Genomic DNA, 13,485 nt, shown 5'->3' on the forward strand with positions numbered 1-13,485 from the left:
GTTTTGAATACTTTTTTAAGATAAAAGAATTATTCTTACAATTTATACTGAATCAAATTTCTTATTGGTCTCAGGTGGCGAAAATAAATGTTAACTATTTTTATTTTATATGTATAAAACAATTTTTTTTAACATTTCTTTCGTGTTAAATATAGTAGTACGAATTTTTTACTTAAGTATTTATTTTATTTTAAGTCCCAATAAATAAAAACAGTAACTGTTTGACTTTAAAATCTTATCCGGTTTCGTATAATCGTAAATCCTAAAAGATTAACTTTCAACATTTCATTTCGGAACTTGAAAGCATTACTTTTAAATTATTTCCTATAAACCTTTTTATTTGTTTTTGTAAAATGTTGTCTGGAGATAACTTGAAAAATCGATAAATTTCTGAATATTTCATTTCTTTACATTTGAAACGCACTAATTAATACTTTATCTCTTAACAATTATTTACGTTTTCAACATTTGTAATCCCAAATTGATTATTTTTCAAATAAAAACTTTTGATTCATAAATATTGTCTTTTATTAATCAATAATTTATCAATATTTTTTATCATAAATCACTTAAATAATTAAAAAATAAAATTAATGTTTAATTTTTTTTTTGTAACAATTGACCTGTTTCCTTACTTATTGAACACTGTATATGATCTAATTAAAAATATGAATGATTTATAACAACTTTTGGACCAATATTTCATAAGTTATTTTCATTTTTATATCTAGGTGTGGCAAGAAGTGACAAGAATTTCTAGTGATCAAAAAACATCACTCGCTCCTCACCTCCAGTAATTACTTAAAACTCTTATTAACTTCCAAAATACCACAAAAAGTTATTATTGATTAGTCATTTTCTTAATTCGATCGTTATCTAATCTAATAAATATGCTAGCTAATTATTTATGTTGCCATTTTAAAAATTAAAGTTAACGCCATTATAAGGTATAAAGGATGAATTTAAAAAATACTTCAAGATTGATAAATTAAAAAAAAACATGTAACTAAAAGAAACTAATAAAAAAATAATCAATATTATTGTTAGTTTTCTATTAATGTATTTCATGTTTTACGAAAGTGGTTTATGATAAAAGAATAATTCTGTACATTATCAAAGTTCTGTTAATTTAGATTTAACTCTTAAATCAATCAACTGTAAATTCCTATTTTGAGAAAGTTTAAAAATATAATGTTTAAACACATAGTATATTAGTATTTTTTCGTTCATAAGAGTATAATTAAATATGTACCCATGTATAAAAGCCTTTTATCAAAAATACTAAGTGAGTCACTTAGCGTTGGGTTGGCCCAGAAACTCTTCCACTAATATTAGTAATAAAAAAAAATTAATATAATCTACATTAATTAAGGTCAGGAAACTGTTCAAAATTAGCCACCACTTAGCAGAAAGCCTCAGACTACACGCAGAAAATTAAATAAAACTTATTAAAATTTTAAAATGTATAGATTTGTTAAAACAATCGTAAATATATTTTTAATTATATAATAATAAATTATAAATTTTTTATAGATCCTATTACTAATGTAATAACACTTATGTAAAAAAATTGTTCGCTAATAATCATTGTTGTTATAACATGTAATAATAACACATTAAAAAAAAAAAAAAATTCTATGATTAAACTAAAAATAAGGATTTTTACTAAAGAAAATTAGAATTAAAGTTTTTTATCGCTAAAAGGACGAAAAAAAATGATCTAATTAAATATTATTTTAGAGTTTTTTTGAATCAAACATTATTCTTCTTTACGAAAGTTTAAAATTTGCAATACTTTCTAAGTAAATGAGCGTCCTATCCTTAATAAATCACGCTCTATAATTATTCTTTATTCGTGTTTATGTTATTATTGTTGAGTAAATTGAATAAAAATGTTATGAGATTTCAAGAAAATGCTAAAATATTGTTTTTGGATCATTTTATACAGATAACATGTTTTATTTTACCATCATTTTCACAATAATACTGAATCACTTCTAACCATCCCCCTGATCAAAATTGATTATGATAGCAAAATGAGGACAGGATGTAGTCTTATAAGTTTAAAGCTCGATTATTATTATTATAAACCATGAACTATATTTCTGAAATTTAATAATTTCAGATAAATGGTATTCAATACACTACCTGCTTTAATGATATACATGTATGTTGCGTCATACACAAGACACGGCATCGAATAATAAAAAATACGTACGTTGTCATATTTTACACATTCTAACCGTAATAAATTCATCAAATCATTGAAAAGTTTAGCAATTGTTTTATAATTTCATTCATCTAATTATTCTCAATTTTTGAAAAATAACGGATTTGACCAGAGGGGTATAACTCCAATTGAGCACTGTGATCATAAAAAAAATATTAAAAATAAAAAACATAATAAATAAACACATCATAGTAAAATGAATACCTTCTCAGCTTCACATTAAAGATAATATTTTTTTACATTAATATGTAAAAATATGTAGGTGCAGTGATAATTCAGTCGCCGCCTTAGCGCTTATGTTCACGCCGTTTGCTATCTATTCTTGGATGGGTGAACATACTGGAACTTTAAAAGTGACACATACTTTGTCTCCCTTAGCTCAAATGAGATTGAGTAAAGTCAACAACTGGCGAAAAGTCCTGTCATATCATTGTAAGGTAGGGCCGAACCCAAACAGCTTGGATAGAGACTAAGGAGATGATGAATATGTATAAATATGTAAAATTAAATTAATAGTATAAAACTTATTAATTTCTGAAACGCATTCTACTTTTCCACCAAAGTTCAAATTAAATTTGTTTCCTGATAATAAAATTGTTCAATAAATTACTTTAATTCAGATTTATGGAGTTGAACATTTAAAGAACCATTAGCTATTGGATTAGTTTTATCACTTTTGATGAAAGTTTAATCTCGCTGACAATTCCAGACCATCTATTTTGTAGTCGATCGCATAGGTTTGAATTGCCTTGATTCATATCATATACTATATGATTCATGGATTATAAAACTAGAGTTATCTTCATATTAGACCAATAGATAAAATAAGGTTAATTGTAATAAAAGATACAATGGCTGTTTCTAAATACAGAGGAAAATAAAAACTTTTTTCCATAGATTTCAAGTTTGAAAACTAAAGTGCAAAAATATTGAATACAAGTGTATTATGCAATAACATCTAATTTTTTTCGTTTTCATTATTTTAATTAAAATATTTTACTTTTAAATGTTTGTTATAGGAAAACAATAATTTCTTACAAAATAATTTTTGATAAACATACTTTTTCATAACAATACTTAAGCACTCACAAATGAACAATTGTTAATGAATGCATTGAACAATTTTATGGATAATTAATTTAACAAAACGTCAGAAAAAGTACATTTAAGAATTTTATCTTTTATTATAAATTATAAATTTAAAAATCGCTAATTTTTGAAATTTTTGAAATTTTTTTTTACTTAAAACTGCCATAACTTTTCAAAAATGAACAAATCAATATAATTTTTTTTTATAGATGCTTGATGTCTTTACCTAACATTTAATGTATTTTTTTTATAAATCTGACCCTTTACCTGCCTACATGGGGGGATTCCAAATGACAAATTTTTCACAAAAAATTTACTATTTCAACTTAANACAACTTTTTCACAAAAAATTAAATTTTTCAACTTAACTTTTGAAAATGTTCCGGAAGGTCTGACACTTTTATATATATCTTAAATTAAAGCTAATGTAATGTTCTTTATTATGTAAAAAAAAAATTTCGGACTTTATTTTATCTTCAGGGTGAAAATGGCTACTGAATGCTATTTTTGTGTGAAAATTCTCGATTTTATTTTTTACATTTTTAACTTTATTATGCTATAACTTTTTGAAAAATGTATGGATCAATACAATTTTTTCATGAGAAGTAGTATTTATATCCCTCCTTTATTCGACGTACTTTATCTTAATCAGGATATAAATAAGGAAATAGCAGATCATGTAGCTTTTGGAATAATACACCAATTTTTTAAAATTAAACACTATCTAATGATTTGCATCGAAGCTTTTTAGCTTCGATGCGAAGCTGAGAAGGTATTAATTTTACCATGATGTGTTTATTTTTTTTTTTATTTTTTTATTTTTTTTTTTGTGTCTGTCACTACTTTTTCTCAGCTCTCACTGGACCGATTTCTTTTAACAATACGTCAAAAGATCACAAATTGTATCTAGTTGAAGACATTACCCTTAAAAATTTAAAAATTTTCCCTCGTTCCCCGCAAATGGGGGAAATATCCAAAAAAATTACAAATTTAAAAATCGACAAATTTTGTCATTTTTTTCACTTTTTTTCCTTAAAACTTCCATAACTTTTTCAAAAATCAACAAATCAACATAATTTTTTTTTAAACTAAAACCTTAGATATTTTCCTTTCATTTGATATAATTTTTTTGAAAATTTAACACTTAACCTGCTCATGGGGGGGGATTTAAAATTGCAACTTTTTTACAAAAACTAACTTTTTCAACTTAATTTTTGAAAATGTTCCGGAAATACTGCGTCCTTTAAACATATATCAAATTAAAGCTTATTTTATGTACTATAAAATGAAAAAAAAAAATTTGTCCCGACACTTTATCTTCTGCATGTAAACAGTTGCCGTAGTTAAAAAAACACTATTTTTGTGTTAAAATTTTCGATTTTCAATTTTTAATTTTCAACTTAAAAATGCTATAACTTTTCGAAAAATGCATGTATCAGCACAATTTTTTTTTTTCTAAATACATTATAAGTACATCTTCCATTTGACATACTTTTTATTAAAATTAGACAATTTCCCCTTATATAGGGGGGGTTCAAACTTTGAAACATTGTATAAAAAATAGAACTTTTTCAACTAAACTTTTGAAAATGTTCCGGAAATACTGCGTCCTTTAAACATATATCAAATTAAAGTTTTTTTTATGTACTATAAAATGAAAAAAAAAAATTTGTCCCGACACCTTATCTTCTATGTGCAAATGGCTGTCGAAATTATAAAAAAAATGTAATGTTTACGATAAAAATCACCTTCTATCGGAATGTTTTTTGTACTTAAAACTGCCATAACTTTTTCAAATATTAACTAATCAAAATAATATTTCTTTATATTGAAACCTTAGGTAATTTTCTTTCATTTTATATCATTTTTTTTTGAAAATCTAACACTTATTCTGCTCACAGGGGGGATTTAAAATAGCAACTTTTTTACAAAAACTAACTTTTTCAACTTAATTTTTGAAAATGTTCCGGATATACTGCGTCCTTTAAACATAAATCAAATTAAAGATTATTTTATGTACTACTAAATGAAAAAAAAAAATTTGTCCCGACGACCTATCTTCTATGCGCAAAAGGCTACCGTATTTAAAAATATGCTATTTTTTATTAAAATTCTAGGTTTTGTATTTTATTTTATTTTAAAATATTTTATTAGGGGAATAAACTGACTTTCATGAATATTATATAATTTCATTGACATTGAATAAAGTTCATATATATATGATATTATACTTATTAACATTTTTTATTTTTTTGAAAGTCGAAAAAGTAATTTTTAAATTTGAGTTAGCTTAAATAGCCAATTTTATCATGCAACAAAAATCAACGAATAGTTGCCGAATGGGTAACACCTTGATCTTTAACGCCTAGGGTACGAGGTTCAAATCCGTTTGTGGCTTCTAAAATTTTGCATTTTTTTTTTGAGTTACAATAGAATTTTCAAATCATTTGATATTTATCTCATTTAGATTCAATAATTTCAATAAATATAAAGGATCTTATCACTATAGTCTACCCTCGTATTATAATTATATTTTTGATAATATGCTCAATTGAGTAAATCTTTTTAACTACTTTGGTTTGATTGGTTCATTTAATTAAAGTAAATTATTAAAATTAATTAAGTTCTGAATATTTCAATTGCAGAATTTTTTTAAACACCAAAAGTTATTATATCCTAATAACTTTTGGTGTTTAAAAAAATTCTAGTAATTATAAAATTTCCAGATTGCATATTAATCTTAAAAATTTCATTTTTTTCAATTTAATAATGTCAATTTCAAACTTGCAAGTTGAACTATAAGTTATGGTAACAAATTCATTTTTTAGCTTCGATGCGAAGCTGAGAAGGTATTTTTCATTAAAACTTTCACTTTAAAAGACAATAAAAAATAGGTTCAAAATGATTACCTTTAACATATTAAAAATCAAAATCAGTATTAATTTAATACAATTTTTTTTGTTCTTAATTATTTTTTTTTATATGTAAATACTTATTTTTTAATAATAAGTAATAATATTAAAACTTAGAAGTAATAGAAAAAGTTTAATTGCACATTTGAAAACATCACGAAAAGTTTATTTAGAAAAGTATATTTTTTTTCTGATGAAAGTTCCTTTTGTTTAGTGTATTTATTCATAAGTAACAAAATTTTTTTATTAAAAAGTATTGCATAAATTCCTTTAAATTTGTATACGCATTAAAAGTATATGAATATACAACTCCTTTTTATTTTTATAATATCTCCGTAAAAATTACAATATTATATTATTGAATACCACTTTCATACTCAATTTAATTACTGTAATTATTATGTATTCATATATTATAGTTATAAATCGGGGTAAAATTAAGGGAATAAGTGTTATTGTTGTTTTTGAAATAATCTACCAATTTCATTTTTTTCTATTTAATAATATTTATTTCAAACTTGCAAGTTGAGTTAAAAGTTATGGTAATAAATTCATTTTTTTTTTATTAAAACTTTCACTTTAAAGAACAAAAAGAAGTAGGTTCAAAATGATTACTTTTAACATATTAAAAATCAATAATAATTTGAAAATAATTAATTATAAAAATTATATAATATATAATTAAAATAATTACTAATCTGGATATAATTAAGGAAATAGGAGTTGATGTTGGGTTGGGTTGGTTACATTTTTAACTTTATAATGCTATAACTCATTGAAAAGTGTACGAATCAACACAATTTTTTTATGAGAAATAATATTTTTTAATAATCCCTTTTTCATTCGACATACTTTATCTTAATCAGGGTATTAATAAGAAACTAGCAGATAATGTAGCTTTTGTAATTATCCACCAATTTCTTAGAATTAAACACTATCTACTGATTTGCATCGAAGCGTTTCTTATGATAGTGATTTTAATCACTGTCAGATTAAATCTATACTGGACCCAACTATGCAACATCCCCACTATGCCGCGACCCCACTGTGCTGGGTTTTTTTTTTTTTTGATAGTGATTATAATCACTGTAAGATATCATTATACTTGATTCAACTATGCCACGTCACCACTGTGCTGCGACCTCCATGTGCTGGGTTTTTTATTATATTAACTGTACACAAACTGTTAGCTTACTTAAAAAATTTATTGAGAACTATAACTTTTATGTTATAGTTTGTAATAGTTAATTAACTATTAACCCAACCGATTTTTTATTAATGTAAATTTAAGTGAATTAATTATATTGATCTCATTTTGACTAGGATTATCATAGTATTGATAAAGACTGCTGAATTAAATCCACCATACAATCGTTATTTTTCCCACTAATTAAACAATTGTTTTTTATACACTTCAGTGTGAGTTGCGTATTTATGATTTAAATTATAACTCTAAAAAACTGAGATAAAATGAATTTTATTTTCGTAATGCGTTATCTCTTTAATCACTTCGAAAATATAACACTTAGATTATATACTATTATCTTGTTAGAAAAAATATAAATTTCCGCGAATATCTTGGAAGGTATTTCCTATATTAGTATACGAAATTTCAAGTAGTAAGAGGAGAAATATACAAAGAAGTTGTTTGCATCGAAATTCAGTTTTTTCGATCACAATGGACTGGCTGTGCATTATTAACGTAGCGAATTAATGACAAATCCGTTGATAAAGAAAACAGCTAGAAATAAATCTTATCGTATTACTTACACTTTTGCCTTAGATCATCTCATAGGTATTTTCGTCCGTGAATTTTATCTTGTTCAAACTAGACAAGTATAATAATTTAATTGTCTATATAATTGTAATAGACTATTGAGTTATTCTTTGATAATTCTCTTTTTTTAAAACGATCGTTTCAGAAAATCAAGAAAAATATTAATATCGTATAATTTAAATAACATAATGAAACTCAGCTCATTTAACTATCATGAACTTATAGAGTATTTAATATCAATAAATAATATTAAATTTTGTGAATATTTTATAGCACTCATAAACTACTACACATTACTAGTTTGAAATCTAATAATTTTTTTAACATTTTTTTAATGCTTTTTATTTCTGATTCTATTTGGATACAAATTCGTATAATAAAGCTTTTATTATAGTTAAATCCCCATTAACGCAATAATGGTTTGATATAGGATACTTAACAAACAATTAATCATACTCCAAAATTTTTAATTGATGATAAGCTAGGTTTTTATTTACCATCTAAAATAATGTATACCAAATAAAAGTGTCATTTTTACCGAATGATTAAATCAATCACTGATTACACAATAAGAGTAATGCTATCATATGTAGTTCTTGATTTAGAGCTATTCATTTCGATTTTATCTATAAATATGATAATTTTTGTATGAAAATTAAAAAAGTTAACTGTGGTATTATTAGATAATAATTAACTAAAAATTGTAACCGAATAATTTTTTTTTTTAATTGCTAATTGTAAGAATGTCGTAATTTATTTTTTCAATAAATAGAGACAGTAATCTATTTAGAATTATTGAGAGAGGATATACATTATCTCACATTCCCTTCAAATGATGTTATATTTATTAATATGGCAAACAAAAAAACATAAACTAACTTTAAAATACTAAATAAATAATTTTTTTTATTTGTCTCCATACCTTCTTTTACTTAGTTTGTATTAATGTTGAAATTGTAACTAAATCATACAATTTTATTAAGTTTTTGAGGAAGTTTGATTTTGGGACATCCTCCACAACTATACCAATGGTAAGAAATATTTTGATTTTTCCAATGAATATAAATTTCTCATAAAAAAAAAAATAATAATGAAATACAATGTTTTTTGCATATTAAGTACTTCCATAAAAAAACAAGAGTCACTATAATTTGTTTTTTTTTGTAGTATATAGTATATGGCTACACACTGAACAATATTTATACTTTATAGAATAACCGATTCCATTCTCAAAGTTTTTCGAGGTCTTTATTCAGTAGAAAATTATAAATTGAAATATACATAACTACACTTACAAGAGGCTTAATTTTTAAGAAACGACTCCAATGCATAAACATGTTTGAACAGCAACTCTTGTTGCCATAACATTTGAACTTTAAAGACTGGTTAATTGGAAAACGCAGCTGCGAAAATGAGGTGTATTGTGAAAACAAAACTATAATTTTGTACCAGCACCCATCTATTATTAGGATGGGTTTGATTGTTAGTTGTTTCTTTGATAAAGTGTGAACGACAAACTCTTGCTAGTCTATTGAATATTATTGCACCATTGACTATCGGATAAAAACAAAGAGGGTTGGGTTCGAAACACTTCTTCTCCTACATACATGTATAACTATAATAGTATAATAAATTATATTTTTCATCCAAACAATTCAAGACTAAGGCGATATAACAACAATTTCAGTGCTACAATAGGAAAATATATTTCCATTCCTCTAGGAATTATCTAGGCGCTGTAGTATATCAAACCACACGTACGTTACCGTATCAAATATATATAATACATTTTATTTACGAGTATCTATCTATTTGACACATTTCTGTTAATTTTTTGTTCGTTTTTCAGTATTTATAGACTTATATTAATATTTCGTTTGACTAGCATGTTTTTATTTTTACTTTTTATGTGAGCAATTTGCGTCATCGCGTAAAGCTTCCCAAAACGTGAGAGGTAAGTCTGTTTAAAATGTTTGCATTGGGAGCAATTGGAATTCTAATGAATGTATTTCTTTACGTCGGGGTGAATAACTATGACGTAGATTGTCTACCTCATTTGCTGTCCTCTTTTTCATTGCCATGCACAGACTTAATGATTATATTGGCTTCACATTATTTTGTCAATACCTTTTTTTAAGCATTACACTTAAAATATTAATATTATTTTATCTATTTCTAAAATTTCGATGAAGTAGAAATATTTTCAAATAAAATCTCGCAACAAATGTATTTCGATATTTTTTCCAGATAATTTACATTTGATATTTCCCTAACTGCAACAAGTACGAAAGAGTCATTAGAAATTACTTTGAGCTGCCTGTATCAACGCTTATATCAAGACTGAATTTAAGAGCCATTGGCCTTTTTCGCATATAATCCTTTCTTCGTTTTAATAATACTACAAAAAAGAAACTCATCTATTACTTTCCAAAAGGTATTCACCTTAGTAACAATTAATAAATGATCACCTTGTATCTTTGCAAATTACGTTGCTTTGAACTTGTAAAATCTGCTACTATTGGAATTTATTGTAAATTATATTAGAGTTTGAAAAGTCTCTTTTATTTTTGCCATCAAGTGAAAGTTAATATGTGAAATATTCTGAATAAAAATAATTGATCTAAGTATTTTAAGTGTAATCAATAGTTTGTTTAATTTTGAGTGGAGATATTACTTCTCTAGTCTAATAAAATAATCCTAGTTACTGCAGAGCATAATTCATCTTAATTAAATGTATCCACCACTGAAATTTGACAGATGACTTTTTAAACTCTTAATAATTCATAACTGATCTTATTTATTCACTTTAATAATGTTCGAAATAGCTGCTCAGTAATTAAAAAATTAAATAAAGCTCATGATTTTAATTTTAAAACTTTCTTATTTATGACATAGCTCGTTCAACTTGAACCCTCACGTGTCAAAATAAAAATTATATTATAAAGCAGAGCTTATAATAACCACAGCATGACCAATTATAGCATTATAAAAAAATCCCCTGTTGACTTTATATTATCTATTTTTACCGAACCCGAAATAGCGTTCAAGCCTATCCTTACTGCGATTTTTATATTGTTTCAGAGTCGCTAAACTAATTTCACACTAGGGCGTAACATTACGTTGTTATGTAATAGCTAATCATCTTAAGGATCGTTATCGTAATGGTGTCGTGCGTTAAGTGGCACATAGAGTATTTTTGTAAAAAAGGGGCCTTTAATCTACTACGCTGTGTACAAAAGAAAACGATGATTACTTACAGATGTGGGGCTGATACAATACTGTTGTTAATTTGAAAAAAGACAAATAACAGTTAAACCGATTTAAACTATATAAATATAATGTATGTATCATACATAGAGAATAGAATGAAAGAGAAAACTATTATTTTGATTTTGCTGAAGTGCTGGTCATGTAAGGCTTAAGGGCATCAACGTTAAAAATTTATATATGATTTCGGTAAAAGCTGATTCTGAAGTCGCAACTTTGTTTTAAATGTAAACACTATTATTTTCTCATACCTAAATCTTTTATAGAGAAAAATAGTTATACACGAAATTATTATGAATAGGGCTTAAAGTGGAAAAATACTCAGGGGGGACTCTATTCACAGTATTATTTTGAGCGTTCTACGTATCTATGAACATGTGAGTTTTATCTAAAAATTGTAACATTGGAGATAATAAAAAAAGGAATGAATACTGATAACACTTTATTAAATAATATTTTTTAGTTATATTATAACTTATATTACCAGATGAGATAAACAATTTTTTTATGTGTTCATATCACGATTAAAGTTATATCTTTAAATATAATTGGTATTATAAATGTTAATAAGTTGATTAAAGTTTAATATTTGTACAATAGCTGGCTATCATTAATGCGTAGTATTATATATAGCCTATTTTTAACAATTTCATTTTATCACGTCATATTTATAATTTTGACTAAAAAATGTACCGTTGCCGTTATTAATAAAATTTCGACATTTTCTTAAGGAGGATATTTTTTAAGCCTTTTTAGAGGTAGAAGTTTTCTTGTGTCCCCTCTCCACTTTAGGCCCTAATATAAGTCTTATTATGAACTGGGTTTATTTCGTATACGAATACGAAAGGGTCGTCCCCCCAAAATTATATGAAACTCAATCGTACTATACTTTTATGTGAGCTTATCGTTGGCGTGCACAGAAATATCGTTGAAAAATAGAACAAATTTCAGCACGCAAAGTAGACCATAGTAAACTCACTAGGTTATTGCAGTTACTGGTTACCACTGTCATTAATTTTAATAAACATTTTCGAAAGCAAGAATTTTTACTATGTATAGGAATAGTGACAATTATCATGTAAGTTTATTCATTTACTTCAATAATAAAAAACTATCAGAAAAATTGAAAACTGTGAATGAATAAAAAATTAATTCAATGAATTTATCTACTATAGATATCATAACAAAATATACATTTTCTTATCTCTAAGTATGAGCTATTCAAAATATCTCACAGTTAAATACTTCTTATTTGACTACGTGATTTCATATTTCTACCTTAAGTGAAATATTATTACTTAAGTATTTGTAAGTAGCAATAGGTACGTTTGACAACCAACAAACATTTTCTTATTTGATAGTGTATAGATGATATGTGCGCTTGAAAATTAATCGAAATATTATACATTTACAACACATGCTACTTATTTATGCAAACATTTTATCCATTTAATGATAAGATATTTCAAACTTTCTTAAAATAATAAGAAAATAAGTAATTTTATTTTGTCCATTATTTTCACATTTTTATTACATGCATTACTAATTTTCTATTCATTTTTTTATTGTATTTATTATTTTAAAACCAATTTCTTATTATACTGATTGAGATTATGCTTATAAGTTTCAAGTTTTGCTCATATAAACTCAATGATATTTTATTTTTGATTAATCTTAAATTAAATAATTTTAAAAATATTAAAATTTAAATATTTACATTTCAATGGTAAATAAATATTTACCAATTTAAATTCAATAATGAATGTTGTGTAGGTTTTCAATAGTTAATAAAGAAGCTAGTTGATAATTTTTTAAAAATCATGAACTCCTTTTTGAATTTTATAATACTAAATCTTTTTTTTTTAATTTAACGTCTGCTTTAAAAGCTATTTCTTATACCAGAGATAACAAAAAAATCTACATAGCTTAAAGAAAAGCAATAGAATATTGAAATGGTACAATAACTAACCTATTTTATAAAAAAAATTAATTGAACTAATTTATTCATGGTGTATAGTAGATGATATTTTCAAATAAAATGCTATTTCTACTTTAATTAATGAACAAAAATATTTCGCTTAGCTTTATTGTGCCGTTTTATTAATGTATTTTTTCAAACAATTACTTTTTCACCTTCTTCTTACTATTATAAAATACAGTTTCTGAGCAAAATATAACCATGTTATTATTAATGAAATATCTCAGAGAAT

General features: G+C 24.8%; 1 protein-coding gene across 8 annotated transcripts in view; it reads left to right on the forward strand.

Annotated features, from left to right (window-relative positions):
• Positions 1-13,485, forward strand: part of LOC126901159 (uncharacterized) — an 82,471-nt gene that overhangs the window by 68,054 nt on the left and 932 nt on the right. The window contains exon 2 of one of the 8 annotated variants that reach the window (XM_050677449.1): positions 2,126-2,214. The exons of 3 other annotated variants lie outside the window; for them this stretch is intronic. The gene's annotated coding sequence lies outside the window, so the exon portion shown is untranslated. Of the gene's footprint in view, positions 1-2,125; positions 2,215-9,689; positions 9,766-9,823; positions 9,963-12,178; positions 12,354-13,132; positions 13,231-13,485 lie in introns of those variants that run through there. 4 more of the 8 variants (XM_050677455.1, XM_050677450.1, XM_050677451.1 and 1 more) reach the window with 4 other exon arrangements.

The sequence above is a fragment of the Daktulosphaira vitifoliae genome, unplaced genomic scaffold (genome assembly GCF_025091365.1).
Source record: "Daktulosphaira vitifoliae isolate Bord-2020 unplaced genomic scaffold, ASM2509136v1 Scaffold_3, whole genome shotgun sequence".
NCBI classification, from domain to species: Eukaryota; Metazoa; Arthropoda; class Insecta; order Hemiptera; family Phylloxeridae; genus Daktulosphaira; species Daktulosphaira vitifoliae.